The 21,402-nt window shown below is 42.7% G+C and overlaps 1 protein-coding gene across 1 annotated transcript in view; it reads right to left on the bottom strand.

The window, feature by feature from the left end:
• The window catches only part of NUDCD1 (NudC domain containing 1), a 358,283-nt gene that overhangs the window by 188,953 nt on the left and 147,928 nt on the right, over positions 1-21,402 (bottom strand). The window lies entirely within an intron of this gene.

Raw genomic sequence — 21,402 nt, forward strand, 5'->3', positions numbered from 1 at the left:
ATGTTAGCACTGGATTTTCCCTATAAGACGTGGAGTCAGCTGGTGACCACGTGGCAAGACAGCTTTAAAAGGTTTAATGACATTACAATAAATTATGATTTTTCCCCGAGGTTTCAGCCGAAATGAAGGGTCTGGCTTCCCTGTAGGAAATAAAAGGGATGATCCTGTGGGTCAGGGGCATTGAAGGCACATGAAAAGCTAGGGATAACTGGGTACTGCTCTCTGGCAGTAATCTAAATTAAACCGGATAACTGATTCAAAGTTATTAGAGGTGAAGAGACACTTGTCAAGGAGGGGAGATGAGCAGACAATAATAAAAGGTGACTTTCCCTACAGGAATCTAGAATAAAAATTAAAAAAAAACAAACCTCAGAGAAGGGCCAGCAGCAGCAATCTGGAGGACACCTTCTTTCCATAACAGAAGAAAAGAACATAAGAACATAAGAAATTGCCATGCTGGGTCAGACCAAGGGTCCATCAAGCCCAGCATCCTGTTTCCAACAGAGGCCAAACCAGGCCACAAGAACCTGGCAAGTACCCAAACACCAAGAAGATCCCATGCTACTGATGCAATTAATAGCAGTGGCCATTCCCTAAGTAAAATTGATTAATAGCCATTAATGGACTTCTCCTCCAAGAACTTATCCAAACCTTTTTTGAACCCAGCTACACTAACTGCACTAACCACATCCTCTGGCAACAAATTCCAGAGCTTTATTGTGCGTTGAGTGAAAAAGAATTTTCTCCGATTAGTCTTAAATGTGCTACTTGCTAACTTCATGGAATGCCCCCTAGTCCTTCTATTATTTGTAAGTGAAAATCCGATGAGCAACTGCTCTGGTAGCACGGAGGAAAGTCCAATGCATTTCAGAAAACAATGGAAGAATCCTTTGAACCAACATGAGCAAGAATCAAAGAACCCATCTATGTGGCTCACTGCAGCTGCTTGTCAGAGGATCAAGTAATAGCCTATTTGTACCTTCAGCGTGGGCAGTATTAAACATTTCCTGCAAAAGCAAGAGTGTTTATGAAATAGGAGATATTTATTAATTAGTGAGTTCACCTCAAGCTTCCTAGGTCTTTGTACTATTTCAAGTGTTTTCTTTTTTTTAAATAAAACCCTTTTAGCATGTTGTAACAAACATAACAGCTCTTAATTAAGAAGGAAGAAACTATTCAAATTATAATGAAATTGAATCCATCCACCTTTTCTCTGAAGCAGTGTCCACCAGATCTGTTTAAAGTTCTAGGTGAAGATGTTAGTGACCACATCATGGTGGTCATCAATTTATTTATTTTTTTTAGCAGAAAAGCATTTGCCTCCTTGTTTGAAGAGGGTTTCTATTCAACCTTTACTTGTTGCATCCGATTTTCAATAGGTTCCGCAGGTGCTTGTTCTCACCAAGATGGATTTCTGTAACTCCCTACTTATTGGTACTTCTGCTCACACTTTAAGGGCCCTGCAAACTGTCTGGAATTCGGCTGCATGCGTTCCAACAGGGCCCAGTATTCATGACCATATAACACTGGTTCTCCGGTCATTACATTGGTCACCTGTTCGGTGGCACATCAAATATAAACTTTCAAAGGGAGACCTTGATAAAATGAGGAAGATAGAAAAACCTGAAAGGGACAGCTACAAAGGTTAAGAATGTACAAAAAGTGTGGACATGGTTTAAAAATACCATCTTAGAAGTGCAATCCAGATGTATTCCACACACTAAGAAAAGTGAAAGGAAGGTCAAACAATTGCCAGTTTGGTTAAAAATTGGAAGAAATGTTTTTGCCTTATATTATATAAAGATTCCAGATACAAATTTAGAGAACCGGATCAGTTACGTGTTTATCTCAATTCTCACTCTAGTTAGCTTAAAGGGAAGTTAGACTATAGATATACATGCACAGGTTAACTCTGAAGCACTATGATGCATAATATTGTTTATTTATTTCTCAATTTTTCTATACCGATGTTGGTATATACCTTAAAATTCCCTATTGATTTCTGCTTGTTATCCATAATTGTCTCTCCCATTTATTATAATAAGGACAGAGTAGAGAGGAAGTAAAATATAATATACCAATGGCTCTCCTTGCTATACATAAACATCCCCAAGCGCTAAGTGTTCAAGCATACGAATTCCGCCTTAAATACGTCCCTCCCGATGCAGCCGCGTTTGGCGAAACACGGGTCCGTGTCGGGGGACCTTGTCTAAAAAGTGTGTTGTTCTTAAGCAATGGAGTTGCCGCCAATAAAGAGTTAAAATTATTCACAACGTTGAAGTTGTCCTGGGACTCATTGAAATCTGCTGCATTTCCCTATGTACTGTTAATGAACACAGTCAACATCGATTTACCCAAGGGAAGTCTTGCTTAACAATCTGCTTCATTTTTTTTGAAGAGGTTAATAAACGTGGTTAAAGGTAAAATGGTAAATGTAGTGTATTTGGATTTTCAGAAGGCGTTTGATAAAGTCCCTCATAAGAGGCTTCTAAGAAAACTAAAAAGTCATGGGATAGGAGACTATGTCCTTTCATGGATTACAAATTGGTTAAAAAAGACAGGTAACAGAGTAGGATTAAATGGTCAGTTTTCTCAGTGGAAAAGGGTAAACAGTGGAGTGCCTCAGGGATCTGTACTTGGACCGGTGCTTTTCAATATATATATATATATATATAAATGATCTGGAAAGGAATTTGATGTGTGAGATTATCAAATTTGCAGATGATACAATATTATTCAGAGTAATTAAATCACACGCAGATTGTGATACATTGCAGGAGGACCTTGCGAGACTAGAAGATTGGGCATGAAATTTAACGTGGACAAGTGCAAGGTGTTGCATATAGGGAAACGATGTTAGGTTCCATATTAGGAGATACCCCCAGGAAAAAGATCTAGGCATCATAGTGGATAATACTTTAAAATCGTCGGCTCAGTGTGCTGCGGCAGTCAAAAAAGCAAAAGAATGTTAGGAATTATTAGCAAGGGAATGGTTAACAAAACGGAAAATGTCATAATGCCTCTGTATCGCTCCATGGTGAGACCCCACCTTGAATACTGTGTACAGTTCTGGCCGCCACATCTCAAAAAAAGATATAGTTGCGATGGAGAAGGTACAGAGAAAGGCGACCAAAATGATAGAAGGGGTGGAACAGCTCCCCTGTGAGGAAAGACTAAAGAGGTTAGGACTTTTCAGCTTGGAGAGGAGACAGCTAAGAGGGGGGGGGAGAGATATGATAGAGGTCTTGAACGAGTAGATGTAAATCAGTTATTTACACTTTTGGATAATAGAAGGACTAGGGGGCACTCCATGAAGTTAGCATGTAGCACATTTAAGACTAATCGGAGAAAATTATTTCACTCAGTGCACAATAAAGCTCTGGAATTTGTTGCCAGAGGATGTGGTTAGTACAGTTAGTGTAGCTGGGTTTAAAAATGGTTTGGATAAGTTCTTGGATGAGAAATTCATTAACTGCTATTAATCAAGTTGACTTAGGGAATCGCCACTACTATTAATTGCATCAGTAGCATGGGATCTTCTTAGTGTTTGGGTACTTGCCAGGTTCTTATGGCCTGGTTTGGCCTCTGTTGGAAACAGGATGCTGGGCTTGATGGACCCTTGGTCTGACCCAACATGGCAATTTCTTATGTTCTTCTGTGAGTGGCCATTAAAACTGGTGTAGTTGAAACAGACAAGCAGGTATATATTTGCTATTTCAACAAGCAGGATTTTGTATTTTCATTTAGATAGAATGCTGCTTATGATTTTCTTTTTTTCTTTTCTTTTTTTTTAAACTATAATGAGAGTTTGAGAATGTTTTCTCCTTATATGGCTCTAGCCATTCTTATTCTTTACTTTTGTTAATGTTGCATTTGGAGATTAGTTTTGCCCCCTGATTCACAGATGGTAATAACTTGCCATCCTGAATGGAGGCATACTTTGTGGACGTATTAAAGAAGAAAGGGTTACTGTGCCTCTGTGAAGCAGTGAAGAATAGCCAAGCAGTTACTATTAAGTGCCATGGTTTGAATGCTAAAGCATTGTAAGCCTGTGTAGCCTACGGAAATTTTATTTTACCAGCAGACATTTGGCTCGGCGCCCAAATCAGTCGATAGTATTGTAAAACCTTGGCTTATCTACTGCTGTTGTAAGGGATAGCTTGCTTACCTTCAGAAGCTGAAGTTCATTGTGTTGGTAAAGCCCAAATTGCCTTTTACATCTGTACTTTAATTTGAATAGAACACGAGAGTTGGAACCGTAGGCTTGTAATTATCGACTTTGTTTGCACTTTCACTAGCTGCACAAGGTGGGCCAGCACTAGTATGCAATTGCATAATTAAATGCAATTGCTGGGTGCCAAAGCAAATTACTGGGGTTTAGAACAAAACGTTTGTGAATTGATGTGGCATCATATTTGGATTGATTGGCAGTACACAATTTGTGATTGCACATTCCTCCTAGTACTTTAAGCTGTCAGACAGGAGCGATTCTAGATAAGTGAAGAATGTTTTATATTGACTTAGTTTCCCATCAGTGTACAGTGGGTTAAGAACATATGTAAGATTTGATAGTTCCAAAAGCTCTTCTCTAGCACTGAAAGAAAGCCTCAGCTTGAACAAATTGTTTCAAATAAACACATGCATTGCTATGGCTGAAATCTATTGCACTGTGCATTAGTCATTTTAGTTTTTCCTTTATCTGGTTTGTCACTGACTTGTCCTGCTCAGTAGGATTAAACTAGATGGCAAGATAGTAACAGAGCATATCTTGTAAAGGTTTTAGGATGTCTTCTGAAATATACATTCTGTGTTATATAAAATACTAAGATCCAAGAGGTAATGTTAGTGCTTTGACTAAAAGGTGAGCATCTAAATTAGCAGTGATCCTTATACTGCCAGAAGGCAAGAATTGACATAGGGAAGCTGAAGATGTTTCCCCATAGTTCACTAGCGAAACAGACTTTGAGATTGCTAATCTGTCATCTTATGCTGTCATTGGCTAAAGCCAATTAAGTCACAATTTTTGTATTAGAATGCTATATTTATTTATTTATTTTAAAATGTGTATTCTGCTCATATCCACAATGCACAGTGGATCCCATAGCAAACCTACACAGTCTAAAAGCACAACACAAGGACATAAGAACTCAACATAAACTAAAAGCCCATCTTCATTGCGCAGCTCCATAATGAAAATAATGCCAAAACTGTATGTTCAAACTGCAATTAACCTGAAAAATCGAACTGCAAGCAGTTACCAAGCAGTGTATATTCAGATAGTAATACCGCTACAAGCACACAAGATGAGTTGTAAAACAGCTAATGACGAACTTTAAGAAAGAATACACTAAGAAGCTCCCTATTACATCTTGTATTCTTTGGCTCACTTAATTCTGTGCAGAAGAACCTTCGCCAAAGACTTGCTTAAAGAAAAAGACTTTCAGTGCTTACACATTGCAGTATATGCCTTAGTTCAAAGATGTTCAGGAAGTGTATTCCAGAGCAAAGGGCCTGCAACAGAAAATGCTCGCTCACTCACTTTTGCCAAATTAACCACTCGAAATGGCACTTCCAGGAACCACAATTAGCAGCTCTAGGGCTTGAGGGAGATCATAGACTAGTAATATTGTATTTATCCTGAGAGCTGAGATATTATTTAGCAGCTTTTCTATCAGCATAGAAGTTTTATAAAAACATAAAAAGTTGCTGTACTGGGTCAGGCCAAAGGTCCATCGAGCTCAGCATCCTGTTTCCAACAGCGATCAATCCAGGATACAAGTACCTGGCAAGTACCCAAACTAATTAGATCCCATACTACTAATGCTGGTAATAAGCAATAGCTATTCCCTAAGTCAGCTTGATTAATAGCAATTTATGAACTTTCCCCTACAGGAACTTATCCAAACCTTTTTAAAACCCAGATTAGCTAACTGCCTTAGCCACATCCTCTGGCAACGAATTCAAGAGCTTAATTGTGCACTGAGTGAAATAATTTTCTCCCAGGCTATAGTCCTCATAGCATTTGCAGTTAGAGCCCAGTTCACCACTTTTCAAAGATACTGATGTAACAGATTTGATTTTTTTTTTTTTTTTTGAAAGAGACCCCCAACTGTGGAGCTCCTCCAGGTAACCTGACCACATTAGATGCATCTGCGGTCTTTACAAAGTGAAATGGGAAAGAATGAGATGCCAATTCAGAAAAACTCTAATCTCTTCCATACTTTTAAAATGGCCCTGAAGTCTTTGCACCACCTGAGATTATTGCAATTTTAAAGTCCATTGGCTTTGCCTCATATGCCTGTATGTCACAGGACTCGCATGTACTGTTATGACCATAAAACCCACCATTCTCAACGTAAGACCATTATAATTTCTGCTCCCTTTGAAGGTTCACTCCCACTAAGCCCATGTTCCACAGGTCTTGCCTAAGCCATGCTACAGAGTCCCAAAACCTTCCCACTTGCATGATAGGCCTTTAAAATAAATGGCCCGCAGCTCCTTAAGGGAGCCAGTCACAATGGGAACGAGGGAGGGGGAGAGGATGCTGGGAAAAGGGGTGGGGAAGCCGGGGGGGGGGGGGGGGGATGATGCGACTGCGTCAGGAGGGGAAAGCACGCTGAAGGGCTCAAGAGGGGAAGCCGGGCGACGGCGGGTCCCTTTTTCACCTGGCACTGGCAGAAGCAGCATTCCCACCCACCTGCCCTCAGCGCATTAGGTTAAGGGGAGGGACCTCTTATGGACACCTGTCGCAGCCCTTGGCATTGAAGCGCGATGACCAGCACATTGACGAGGCCCCACAGATTTTAACTATGGATTTGTATGGGGCCAGAGGCCCGTGAGCACCTGAGCAGACAGGTGCTAAGCAGGCCAGCAAGTTCCGACCCAGACCTTCATCACTTTGACGGCAGAGAGAAGTGGTGACAAGAAGGGGAGTATAGAGGGCGCTTCGACCTGAGACCCTAGCTTCTACGGCCGAGCCTGGATAACCCCTTACTGTGATGATGCTGTGGCTACTACGGCCAGGCGTCTGCGACGGCATCTCGGCTTTTACGGCTGGGGTAATTCCTCGTTCGCCAGCAGCAGTTTGGACCTAGCACCTGTCAATTGTGGTGGGCGCTGGTCACCAGGAGCTAGTCATGTGCAGTTTAAGAATTATGTTTTGTTGAAAGTTAAGATATGAAGTGTATGTATTAAACTCTTAGGTTGCAATGTTATGTTTGGGCTGCGGCCAATTAATTTGTCTACAAATAAAACAAAATTTCAATCTAAGCAGAGTGCGTATGAATCCATTAATATTAGACAGCGGGGGGGAGGGGGGGGAGTGGGGAAGGGCAGCGGAATTCGAAGCACAAGTGAACACCAGTCTTCCCCCTGGTCATATTGTGAGAGGTCGTGAACGAGTAGATGTGAAACTGTTAACTACACTTTCAGATAATAGAAGGACTAGGGAGGAACTCCATGAAGTTAATAAGTTGCACATTTAAGACTAATCAGAGAAAATTATTTTTCACGCTGCATAATTAAGCTCTGGAATTTGTTGGCAGAGGATGTGGTTAGTGCAGTTAGTGTAGCTGGGTTTAAAAAAAAGGTTTGGATAAGTTCTTGGAGCAGAAGTCCATTAACTGCTATTAATCAAGTCGACCTAGGGAATGGCCTCTGCAATTACTGGCATCAGTAGCATGGGATCTTCTTAGTGTTTGGGTACTTGCCAGGTTCTTGTGGCCTGGTTTGGCCTCTGTTGGAAACAGGATGCTGGGCTTGATGGACCCTTGGTCTGACCCAGTATGGCAATTTCTTATGTTCTTATGAAACTTGGCAAGACTTTTACCACAAACCCTAACGAATCCAACACCTGGGCAAAGGGGTACAATATTTTTTTCTCTCTTGCCAGAGACATGCTTTGGATAAGCCAGTTATTCAGACAGGGAAACATAATCCCAACCTGTGCAGATACAGCAGTAAGTGAAAGGCACTTGGTAAATACTCACAGGACCCAATGATAACCAATTCCATAGATTTTAAGAAAACATTTATATATTCTGCAGTAAGTTGTTTCTTCAAGGTTCTACTGGACAATGGAGAATAATATCTATGAAATACAGAGACCGGTTAGAGTCCGGTAACTGGGTATCCTAGTTTACACTGTGGTAAATGGATGATCCAGGGCTTGATCAGACAGAGTTGGAAGGCCTTTTTGGTAGTTCCGTCATGGCTTGGAAAAAGGCTGATATTGTTATTATGGCTGTTATATTTATTACTGCGGTTTATGTGTCTGTATATGCAATCATGAAGGGTGAGTGTAAAAGAATGGAGAGCACAGACAGCATCATTTGGCACAAACCTTAGCAGTGCTATATGACTGATTTTTGATTGCTTACAGATATGATTAACAGACATGTTTATTGATTTAGCTTTTTCAATGGGGAGCGGCTCATCATTGCCCCTTCCATAGTCACTTTCACCTTCTAGGTATATGTGGGAGAAATACAAGCTTTAAAATGTGAAATACTTAGAGAAATTGCATTTAAAAACTAAGGATAATCCTAAATTGCATTTTCCAAAGGAATGCAGGTTTGATTGGGACAAAATGGAATATCTGAAGGGGGTATTGAATTTAACTTTACTGGATAAAGCTGGTATTTTTCAGCTGTGGTGGCAGGAAGCATACTTACATAATCAATTAATGCAGGACTGAAAGATACTTTAATTTAACTGGGCTTTTTGTAGATTCTAATTATGAACTAAAACATATTAGGCCCAAGGGAGTGGGGGATAAAGGTCAAGCGGCGAAGGATTATTGAGCCACGAGTATAACATGGGGGCAACCCTGAGTTGAAGGCAGGCAGAGAAGGGGAGGATAGGGGGGAGGGGTGAGCACAGGAAGGAAAGAGCGGGAAAAAGAATAGGAGGAGTTAGGTGAATAAAGGAAAGAGGAGGGGGAAGGGACCAGGGAGATTCAAATGGGTGGAAGGGATTGGTTTAAAGCGTATGACATAGTGGGAGCAGGCAGCAGTTTCAGCGAGAGCGGCAGGGCTGAAGCACGCGTTCTTTTGTCCCGCCCGCCCACCCTAGGAAAGTTGATATTGTTTAGGTTTTAAGGATATAATTGTCGCAGTGGAAGCGGAAAACCCGAGTCCAGTTTACGAGTTACAGTTTAAAGGGGGAGTTGGGGGGTACTCTGCGTAGCCAAGGGGGGGGGCTGCTACGCGGGAAGGAGAGAGCCTGAGGCGAAAGGTTCTCAGTGGAGCCAGCTCTCGCAGGACCGTGGCGGAGCAGGCAGGGAAAGGGGGAGGGGAATGCTCCATCATTGGGGTTTGAAGGTGGTGGAGATGGGGCGGGGGGGGGGAAGAAGGGGAATGATAGGAAGAGGAAGTTGGGGAAGTTATTGTTGTAAGGACTCAGGTTAAGTTGAAGTTAATAAACTGCGGCCAATTTAAATACCATACAAGTGTTGTGTTGTTATTTGGGGAGGGGGGGGGGTGCCGTGACAGCAGACGAGGACAAGTGTTGCATCCCATGTTAACCTCCACCGTCACAGTATTCTACCGCTTCATTGTATCCTGTTAAACAATTACAGATTGTATCTAAACCTGTTGAGTCATCTGTAATTGTACCTGAAATAGATTTATTAGAGGTCCCAGCTTATCTATGGGGATATTGTGAGATGCCATCAGCTCCCTATATCAGAAAGCCCTGATTATACTCCCCCAGGTACAGAGTCAGGCCCCTTGGGCTACATAGCGCACCTCAATCCAGAGTGGTTCAGATTCACAGGCAGCCACTCCACATTCAGAAGCAGCAAGTTCAGGCAGCCAGGCTTATCCTCATTTAAGTATAAGTTCAGAAACTGAAAAACTGAGCCAAGCCATACACAGTTTAAAAACTTCACCTAGGACTTGAAAAATATTGCAGTAAATTTCCTGATTGTAAGCATGATTCTTTAAGAGAAAAAGGCAGAGGCTGCTCAAAAGGGAACAAGATGAAATGTACCCGTTGCGTGAGATGCTAAGTGCAACTTCAGATGCTACTAATGGTGTACATTTATGTCCCTTGGACATGTACTGATTTATTGGCTATTGAAAGCTCATTACCAAATTTTAGAAAAGACCCGAAAAATGATTGGAAGAGGTTGAAAGTATTACCCAAGCATACACTCCAACATTTATGGATGGTATTCAGTTAGATATTGGTTATGCCACGCGATATGCATGACCGATTAATTGAGAAAGCTAAATTGCCCTCAAGGGTAGATCTCCCAATTAATCCAGCATGCCCCAGTGATCAACAAATTGAGGATTTACTTAAGGGGAAAAATCTTTAAAGCTGCTTTAAGACAGATTGTTCTATGATTATGGGTAAAATGTTAACTACAGAGGAGCCAACTGAGTATTTGAGTAGGTTAATGACAGTATTTGTGGCGTATTCGAGGATTGATGATCCTGCAAAAGAAGCTAACCAGGTAGCTCTGACAAATTATTTCTATATGGGGCTTAACCATAAATTGAGAGAAAAAGTACCAAATGCATGCATCACTTGGGCAACAGAAACAGTCTAAAGTAGGTGCAATAGCGTAGACTTGCTATGAGCAAATGAATACAGCTAAAACAGTGCAAGCTGATGAGTTTCATTTAATACAATTTCTTGTTGGCTTTACAAATAATAAAAAATGGTAGGGCAAAATATCTCAATTGTCCTTATCTTAATGTTGAAAAAGTCTTTATTTAGATTCTCAGATGTATCACGGGATATTCCCAACTTGCTATGAATTACATAGTCCCCCAACATGGACCGCGTTTCATACAACAACTGTATTGGGAGGGACCAAAGATCTAATAGGGTCATTATTCAAAATGCGATGTACCCTTATCGTGTGCAACAGTGCCCTACCGCACGCGATAATGGCCACGACACGGCAGTATTACTTATATGAGGGGAAGGGGAGGAGTGTGGGTGGGGTTTGGGCGTGGTTATGGCCCAGCAGTACTGCGGGCGATAATGTTTTCCACATTATTGCCAGCAGCACCACGGGAAATAACCACCTTTTCCTGTGACGCTCTAGGTGCGAAAATCAGCCACGGCGGGCGAATTCGCACCCTCATGATGCAGCAGACTGCACAATTTCCCTCCTGCCCCCCCCCCCCCTTTTTTTTTTTAGCACGGCTCATCATGCTGCTATAAACATAGCAGAATGATGAATCTAGCTATCAATTTGGAAACAGATAACTGTTCCAATAAAGGAACGGAAATAGAAAATATGATACAAGAAACAAATGTTAAGTACAAAGCAAATGAAAAATTCAACTGTTAGAAACAAGTTGGTTCTAGTAATGAAAACAAAAGTACAAATAAAACCACCAACACCTCAAGCAATTAGCAGCCCCTCCTATTGAGATACATATTTGACTACTATAAGGGCCTTATAGATTTGTGCTCTCTCTTTCTCTCTTTGCGTGATGCGAAATAGGAAGTATCGCGAAGCGTGAAAAGTTTACTGCACCATGCAATACTACAGTCCTCCACCTATTTTTCAGAGATGTCTCACTTTTGCCTTCCAGCGTAGACAAAACCTAAGTTTAGTGTCCTCCGAGTAGCAGGAACTCACCCTATGTACTTCAGCACAATCTGGTCACTCATCCTGTGGGAAATTTCTCACATTCACCCGTTTTTCATCAATGTCTTCCTGTAAATAAAGTAACTCCTCAATGTAAACTGTAAATAACCTCTCCATATATAATCAATCTTGTACATTGTTCCTTGTACATTATTCCCTGTTCTTTGTTCTTGTACATTGTTCTTTATATAAGTCTATTTAACCTAGTTGCTGCTCCTTGTTCAGGCCTCACCATTGTTTAATGGTATTGCCATTTTAGTTCCATGTAAACCGATACGATGTGCAAACAGATATCGGTATATAAAAAATACTAAATAAATAAAATAAATAAATAAATACATGTAAAGCTTGCCCCTTTCTCTCGCTACCTTTTTATATCTGTCTTTAAATAAACCACTACAGTTGAGATTTTCTTCTGACTGCTCTATTACAGGGGCTATTTATGCCATTTGTTGCCCCTGTTCATTACTCTACATTGGTATACAAATGATACATATCCACATCTATAAGTACACTTCTTGCCTACCTCATACTCGCAAAAATGAACTGCTAGTGCAGCTTAAAAGGATTTTTATCCTGAATATTATATCCCCAAATGGACTCAATTTGGACATGGATTGGACAGTGTCTTTCTAGTTTATTTGGCCCATTTGTTTACTTTGTAGGCCCTGCCGTGACATAACACACCTCCCTCTGATGTGGCACTGACATGGTCTAGATTGACAGTTCCTTTCAGGTGACTTAGTTTTGGTGCCTGATGTGTGTGCCTGAGCTTGAGACCAACATGGAGCAGCAATTGACCCAGAATCCTCTGCTATCTTAGCCTTCCTGGCTATGTGAACTTTAAATGCCTTACTGAGCCTGACCTGGAGGAATTCCAAGGACACCTGGACAGCAGTTGAAGCCGGCGTCACTTTGTGATGCCTAATTATAGGGTCACAAAAGCAGAAGGCAACGGTTGGAACCTCATGCTAGACTGTCACTCCAGGGGCACCATTAACAGGAGCATTGTAAACACAGCCTAAGATGTGATAATTGCCCTGACCAGCAAGATTCTAACAGAACAAAGGACTATCTAAAGAGTGATGGTAAATAGGCTCCACCTTGGAGAAATAATCAGGGTAGTTTCGGGATAATCTATCATGCTGTTGACATGACAATCTATGTAAATGATTCTCTAAGAGTGGTCACGCACGTACAGAATTTCTGAACTAGTACTATAAAATATTTTACCTATAAAAGGAGGATCAGTTCATTCCCCCCCTTCTATCCCTTTCACTGACATCAATGGTCTGGTACCTACCAGCCCACCTGTACATATATTGTCTATTGTTAATTTATATTTTTTTCAAATATCCACCTGTACATATATTGTTTATTGTTAATTTATATTTCGAATGTTCCTATAAAATCTCTCTTTCTCTATCCTTCCTACTGCTGTCCTCTCTCCTCCTTCATTGCTGCTCCCCCTTCCTCTTGCCTGTTTAATGTATTTCACTCTCTTGTTAATTTGTTACAATGTAAACTGGCATGATGTTCCGATGAATGTCGGTATATAAAAATCAACAAATAAATAAAATAAATAATAAATGTTATATAACTAGATGCTGGTGGTCAGTTTGTTAGAGAAATGGCATCCAGCATCTCCCAAGAATACTTATATTGCTCAATAAAAAATTATACTCTCTACTAAATCTAAGTGTTCTTGTATCCTTCGATAAGCATCATAAAGCATAGCTTGGCACTTAACATGCCATTTTTGAAAAGCTATTTAATCTTTCATCGATCATATTTTGTTACTATGCAGTTCAATTCATGCATGAACACTTCAAGACTAATATGAGAACTTCGCTTTTGTTTATTTTTGAATATTGCTGTAACTACATTCCTGCTCTTTATGTTGTTACATTTTACTTTGTCTTCAGCAGTCCACATAATTGTTTATGCTTTATTTATAGATTTGGTCCCTCCCAATGCAGTTCCTTTAAAAACAGCCTGTGTCGGGCGACCATCAGTCTTACCTGATTGTTTGAATTTTTCAATGAAACTATATAGTTATATTTTGGAACAGCGAAATTTAGTGGACTCTAAGATTTATTTCCTGACCTTTTGTGCCTGTACACAATTCTATCAAACAATTTTTACAAGATCAAGTCTGATTCAAATTCAACTGAAAGTTAACTTTTAAGATATCTCCAAGGTCAACCCCCATCAAACCCCCAAATCAGTACAAAATCAGAAATCCTCAAACAAGTTTCCATATAGGCATTGCTCTTATATGTATCTAGTTAAAAACCCCAGCTTCTTTTCTCTGTTCCAAGTTATATTACTACCTTGTTTTATTGTAACTGCAACCCTTAACCTTCACTTGTATATTGTTTACTATTACTACTACCTTTATAATTTATGTTATTTATTGTTATTTATGACCTCTTGTTACCTCTTCACTTGTTAATTGTAAACCGACATGATGCGATACCCATCGCGAATGCCGGTATAGAAAAACTTAAAATAAATAAATAAATAACTTCCAGCTTGATACGTATTATCAAGCAGATTTTAAAGAGTGTAAACTGTAAGCAGAAATATGCTTTAACTGTCACTTCCTTCAACAGATTAATTATGAAGGAGTCAATTATCTATTGATTCTAGTACAGATAAATGGGATTTAATAAAGTTTTCTGTTTCTGCTACCATATTAAAGAACATACACTCTTCTTTCCAATAAATAACTTTTGAAGATATACACTTGAGTATTTTATAGCCTGAGAGTGCAATTTCCAATCAATTTCATAGAATTGTTTGCTCTGTTGTGCCAACTCATACTTATAGTTATTAAAAAAAAAAAAAAACCCAAAAAAAGTGAAGTATAAAATATGGACTTTTTATTTTATATGGCACATTCATATTCATCAAAACACTATTTCAAAAGTAAGAGAATTTAATGATTGGGTTTATTTTTCAGCCTAGGTGACCAAGTCTATATTTATTTTATTTATTTATTTTTAGATTTTTATATACCGGTGTTCCTGTATTAAAATACAGATCACATCGGTTTACATTGAAACATAAAAATTATGCCAAGAGGCGGTACATATAACAAGGTTATAGAACTTTATATCTGATGCACATGTTCTTTGCTCCAATTAGTAGAACAGTGTTGCACAGAAAGATAGTAAATTACAGAAGAAAAAGACCATCAAGCCCGCCTAGTCTTCCCACTTATTCTCTCCACATTCCTAAGACATAAACCCAGTTCAAGAGTTTTCGTTATCCAGGACAGTCTTGTTGTCTTCCTTCTTTGTACTCTACCATTCTGGGTAGAAAAGCATAAGATCGCCAACTTAGTTTCCTTCAGCACCTCACCATTCCCATGCCTAAACACTGGCTTCTATAATGATCTAAATAGCAACATCCAGCCTTCTAGCTCCACTGCAATGCTTTCCAGACAGACCCAGCTACATGAGCACCCATGTTTTCATTAGGATTTCTAGTCAGCTGTGCATCAAAAACTTCCATAAACATATGTGCAAGTTCAGGTTTTTGGGTGTGATAACTTCTAGAACATCTATTTTCATACTGGATCTATGAAATTTATTCTCAAGGCTGTCAATTTAAAATTTAAGATTTAGTATCGACTTAAGTTGTTTGTCCATTACATGAACTTCATCCTCCATGATGCAATTAAAGATCTCAGCTACTGATATTCTAGTAGAAGTTGTCTTGAGAAGCTGAAATATTTAAAAAAATACTCCTCCAACCTGATTAAACCTGATTAAACTGGGATCCATCAACTGTGCTAAAATGAGGGACTACTTTATAGTACCGCTTCCCAACCCAGTCCCTGGGGTACACCTAGCCAGACAGCTTTTCATGGATATCCACAATGAATATGCATGAGACAGATTTACATACGATGGAAACAGTGCATGCAAAATGTCTCTCATGCATATTCATTGCAAATAACCTGAAAACGTGACTGGTTAGGTTGCCCTGAGGACAAACAAATGATCGGAGAGTTGAAATTCATTAGTGACCTCCAAATAATGTATCAAAGAACGTCGGACATCCAACCGACGCAGGTCAGAAGAATCAGAGGATACAAATGACGGAAGCTCTATCGATTGGTTGAGATGGAAAGTCGAGACCACCTTCGGCAGAAAAGATGGAACTGTCCACAGGGATACTCCCCCTGGCGTTAAACGAAGGTATGGCTCCCGACATGATAGAGCTTGTAGTTCAGAGATCCGACGTGCTGAGCTGATCACCACCAGGAAAATGGTCTTAAGGGTGACATCCTTGAGTGTGGCCGAACTCAGAGGCTCAAAAGGCGGTGCACATAGAGCCCGGAGTACCAAATTGAGATTCCATGAAGGACAAGGCGGTCTAATGGGAGGTTTCAAGTGTTTTACCCCCTTTAGAAAACGTAGAATATCCGGATGTGAGGCCAGGAGCTCCCTGTCATTACTCCATAGGAAAGCTCCCAAAGCCGCTACCTGAACACGAAGAGAATTATAGGCCAGGCCCAAATCCAGACCCGCCTGTAGGAAGGAAAGCACATGTGCTACTGAGGCCTGCGTTGGCAGAATCGTCTTTGACTCACACCATTCCTCAAAAAACCTTCCATACTCTGACATAGGTAACGGACGTGGAAGTCTTCCTAGCTTTCAGGAGCGTCGAGATGACAGACTCTGGATAACCGCGCCTCCTTAATTGGCGCCTCTCAAAAGCCAGGCCGCAAGACAAAAGCGATCTGCCTTCTGAAAAATATTGGCCCTTGGCGAAGGAGATGTGATAGGTGACTGAGTCGAAGCGGGCCTTCCACTGCCAGATTGAGAAGATCTGCAAACCATGGACGTCAAGGCCACTCTGGCGCAACTAGGATCACCGGACCTTGATACGTCTCTATCCGTCAGATGACCTTGCCCACTAGAGGCCACGGAGGAAAGACATACAGAAGAGACTGTCGAGGCCAGGGAGGAACTAGTGCGTCGACTCCTTCCGCGCCGTGCTCTCGCCTGCGGCTGAAGAAACCGGCGGCCTTTGCATTTGTCGCGGTTGCCATTAGATCCACATGGGGTATCCCCCAACGCTGTATTATCCTCCGCATTGCGTCTTCTGAGAGTTCCCACTCTCCTGGATTCAGGTGTTGCCGGCTGAGAAAATCTGCCTGCACGTTGTCCACGCCCGCTATGTGCGAAGCCGCTAGACGCTGCACATGTAGCTCCGCCCACACCATCAAGTCGTCGGTCTCCAAGGAGACTAGATGGCTTCTGGTGTCCCTTGGCGATTGATATACGCCACGGTGGTCGCATTGTCAGAGAGAATCCGAACCGCTCGACTGCGTACCAGTGGGTAGAACCCCTGCAGCGCTAGAAGGACTGCCCTGGTCTCCAGCCGATTGATGGGTCAAGTGGACTGATCTACCGTCCATCGGCCTTGGAGAGACCTGTCTTGACAAACCGCCCCCAGCCGGTGAGGCTGGCATCCGTGGTGACGACCACCCAATTCGGGTTCTGCAGAGACACTCCCTGAGCTAATCGTTGAGGGTCCAGCCACCACTGTAGACTGCTCAAGACACTCGGAATGGGCAGCACTGCCTGAAAATCTCTCGACACCGGGTTCCATCGCGAAAGTAGGGACCTCTGGAGAGGTCGGAGATGAGCGAAGGCCCACGGTACCAAATCGATGGTTGAAGCCATGGTTCCCAGTACCTGAAGATAGTCCCATGCCGTGGGAGTGACGAGAGCCATAAAACCGGTTACTTGAGCGCGTAGAGCCCGAGCTCTGTCCGGGTGCAGAAACACCTTGGCCTGGTTGGTGTCGAAGTGTGCTCCCAGAAAATCCAGCGATTGGGACGGTATCAATTTGCTCTTTGAGAAATTGACGATCCATCCCAGAGATTGAAGAAGCTGTACCACTCTGTCGACAGCACAGTAGCCCTGCGCCCTCGACTTCGCTCGAATGAGCCAGTCGTCTAGATAGGGATGTACTAGGATACCCTCCCCTGCGGAGCACCGCCGCTACCACCACCATGATCTTGGTGAAGACTCGCGGAGCCGTTGCCAGGCCAAAGGGGAGAGCACGAAACTGAAAATGTTGTCCCATAATCTTGAAGCGTAAGAAGCGCTGATGATGGTGATGGATCGGGATGTGAAAGTATGCTTCTGTAAGGTCCAACGAGGCCAAGAATTCTCCCGGATGCACAGCTGCTAACACTGACCGGAGCGTTTCCATATGAAAACGAGGAACTCTGAGACACTTGTTGACCGACTTGAGATCCAGGATAGGTGGAAACGTGCCCTCCTTTTTGGGAACCACAAAGTAGACCGAATAATGTCCTCTTCCCAGTTTGGAGGCCGCTACCGGGACTATCGCCCCCAGCTGTAGTAGACGATCGAGAGTCTGTCGAACTGCTAATTGTTTGAGGCGGAAACCGCAAGGAGAAAACAGAAAACGGTCTCGGGGTTCGTGTACAAAATCTAATACGTAGCCTTGACTTAAGATGTCCAGCACCCATTGATCCGACGTAATTTGGACCCACTCTTTGTAGAAGAGAGTAAGGCGACCCCCCAGGTGGGGGATCCCCTCGTGGGACCTCTGGCGTCATTGTGAAGCTTTTGAGGAGACATCGGCCCCTTGAGTATCCTTACCGTGGCGGCGTCCACGAAAGGACCGGTTCCAGGTGTGTGATCGTGTAGAAGGCGCTCGAGGTGTTTGCTGTCTGGCAGGATGCGACCTCCGTTGATTCCGGTACCTGTTCCTGGAGGAATAAAAAGATCTAGAAGAACGTGGACGATCTTCTGGTAGCTTGTGCACCGCATTCTCATTAAGAGATTTGTTGATCTGATCCAACTCTTCCCCAAACAGGCATCTGCCCTTGAAAGGAAGAGAACTCAGGCGCATCTTGGACGAAGCATCTGCCGCCCAGTTGCGAAGCCACAAAAGACGGCAAGCGGACACCGCCGCCACCATGGATCGAGCGAGAACCCTTAACAGATCATAAAAAGCATCAGCTCCATAGGCAACCACCGCTTCAAGTCTATCAGCCTGAATAGTCTCTGCCTGTGGCAAAGATTGGGATGTGAGAAGCTGCTGTACCCAACGCAGAGCTGCTCGCTGTGCTAGGGAACTGCAGATAGCAGCCCTCATCCCCAACGCTGAGACCTCGAAGATACGCTTGAGGTACACCTCGAGCTTGCGATCCTGGACATCCTTCAACGCCGTCCCACCCGTGACCGGGATGGTGGTATGCTTCGTGACCGCGGATATTGCCAGTATCCCACTCCCTTGAAATCAATTGCAAGATATTGTGATGCATGGGAAAAGCTTTCGCTAGGGGTCGCAAGCCCGCTAGCAGAGGGTCCCCTTTCTTAATCTTCGGATCCTGAGGAGGGTCGATGTCCATTTCCTGCAGGATGTGGGGAATGAGATCATCCAACTCCGCTGCTTGAAAAATGCGGAGAACCCTCGAGTCGACACCCTCTAACCTGGGCCGCCAGGGAGGGATCATCCGCATCTGGGTCCTGCCATGAATCCCCCGACGGTTGCTGCAGCGGTGTAGGGACCACGGGAGGGGGCCGAGCGGACCCCGCACCCCTTGTGGGCAAAGAAGCCTTCCCTAAGGGAGGGTCCGCCATCGAAAGCTGGGTCAAGCAAGTCAGTTTGGGAGGAGGGGGACCCCAATTTCCAAGATTCGGATCCCTGCTCTGTAAAAATGCCTTGTGCATTAAAACGACGAATTCTGGTGAAAAAGCAGAAGTGCTGATGAAGGGCCCCCTGAGGTGTCGTCCCCTTGCCTGCCCTGGTCCGTTGCGCTCAGAAACCCCATACTGTGAGAGGAAACCTGGAGCGGAGCGTTGACGTCCTCCTCAGAGATAGCTGCCTCTGAGTCAGCTAACAAAATGGCCGCCATTCCCACGCTGAGGGGAAACGGGGCATGCCGCTTCCTGCCGGTGCGGTCCGACTCTCCTCCAAGCTGCCCAACAGGTAAGCTATACTCCCCCTCAGGAAAAGCCGAAGAAAATCCCTCCGAGGGCTGCTGAACCCCTTGCCGAGCTCCGGAGCCGTTAGGCGATCTCTGCATCACGGCGGGAGGGAGGGGGAGGGGTGGCTGCGGCGCGCGGCAACAACTGAAGCAGCGAAGCAATAGAGCTATCCGGCCTCCGGACCCCTCACCGTCCCCAATAGACAGTCAGGGAAAGCGCCGTCCCGACGGTAAGCAGCTCCGGGGAATGTGTCGTCGCAGAGCGGGACTCCAATCACTCCCCGAAGGGGAGGAGGGGAAAAATACAAACTCCGGGGCTAGTGGGGAGCGGTCGGCACTACCAACTTCACCCCTCACAAATTCCTGTTCCTCCCAACGACTGTAAATAAAATAAAAACAACACTTACCACACTGTAGCCGGGCAAGGAAGAGGAAAAACAAAGAGAAAACTAAAGTGACAGGCAAAAAACACAGCCTGTCAGCAAGTTCCTGACTGGAAAACAGTGTCTCTCTTTGAACGGAGTGGTCCTGTCCGAACACTACAGAACCTATCCCTTAGAAGAAAACCTTTATCTAATTATTTAATTGATCCCTCAAAGAGAAAATAAAACTAGAAAAGTGCTGGGGACCACCGTGTCCCCTGCTCAATCTGCTGGAGTTAGAACTATACTGAGGATTGAGGCAAGGGAGGCGTGACTATATAGGTCCTCCCCTGGGAATTTTTGGTTCTAACTCCATCTGCTGGACAGGGAACATAACCCACCGTCTGGAATGATCCTGGTACGTACAGGGGAGAGAGAATTCCTCAATATCATGAACCATGTACAGAATACTATGAGACACAGATTGTTATTATAAAAAATCCCCCTGAAGCAGCCGGACAGGTGAAACACGGGTCCGTGTCGGGGACTGCTGCCAAAAGATTGTGATATTAATAATTCAGGAGTTACCATATTGAAGCAATTGTTTAAAAAACGCAGTGAAATACAATTCGTCAACGATCACAGCAGCCACGTGCTGTTTTTGATTTATTTCATCAATTAAATCCAACATAAATCAAACACCATCCCTCATCCCCCTTTATCAGTAAGGAATACTACCAGATGAGAAGGTTCAAGAAAAACTAACATTTTTCTGAAGTGTAACAATACACTTACAAGGAAATTTGAGAAAGAATGTTGTCCCTAGGGCCAACACTCTTTGTCTTAAAAGAAATTGTCGCCTCCTATGCGGTGTATTCCTTGATACATCTGGAAAAACTTGAACTACCTTGCCACAAAAGGAAAAACTTATTTTTAAAATATTTTTGTAGTACAAGATTTTTATCTTGTTCTAATCCAAAAGCCACTATTAAAGTGGCTCTTTTGGCAATATCATCAGTTGAAGCCTCTAAAAAAGATGTTAAATTAGGACTTCTGTCTCTTAATACATCAATACCACCTTCAGGTGCTAAACATTTCCTTCTAAAATGAGATATATAATACATCTTTGATATTAATAGATCATTGGGAATACATAGTATCTCATTTAAGTATTTCCTAAACAATTCCTCAGCAGAAAGTAGTCTCGTGTAAGGAAAATTTAAAAAACGTAAATTTTTACTACACAATTTCCAAACTTTCTAAATTTTTATAAATTATCAGAGTGTCTTTTATGAAGGTAGTCCCCCCGTCCCTTGTAATGATATTATTTGTGAGGTCATTGCTATATTTGAGGCTTCAACAAGATCTAATCTTTTACCATAGTCTTCCATTTTCCCCTTTACTTCATTAGAAAAAACAGTGGACTGAGTTATAGATTGAGA

This window comes from Rhinatrema bivittatum, chromosome 2, assembly GCF_901001135.1.
Source record: "Rhinatrema bivittatum chromosome 2, aRhiBiv1.1, whole genome shotgun sequence".
NCBI lineage: Eukaryota > Metazoa > Chordata > Amphibia > Gymnophiona > Rhinatrematidae > Rhinatrema > Rhinatrema bivittatum.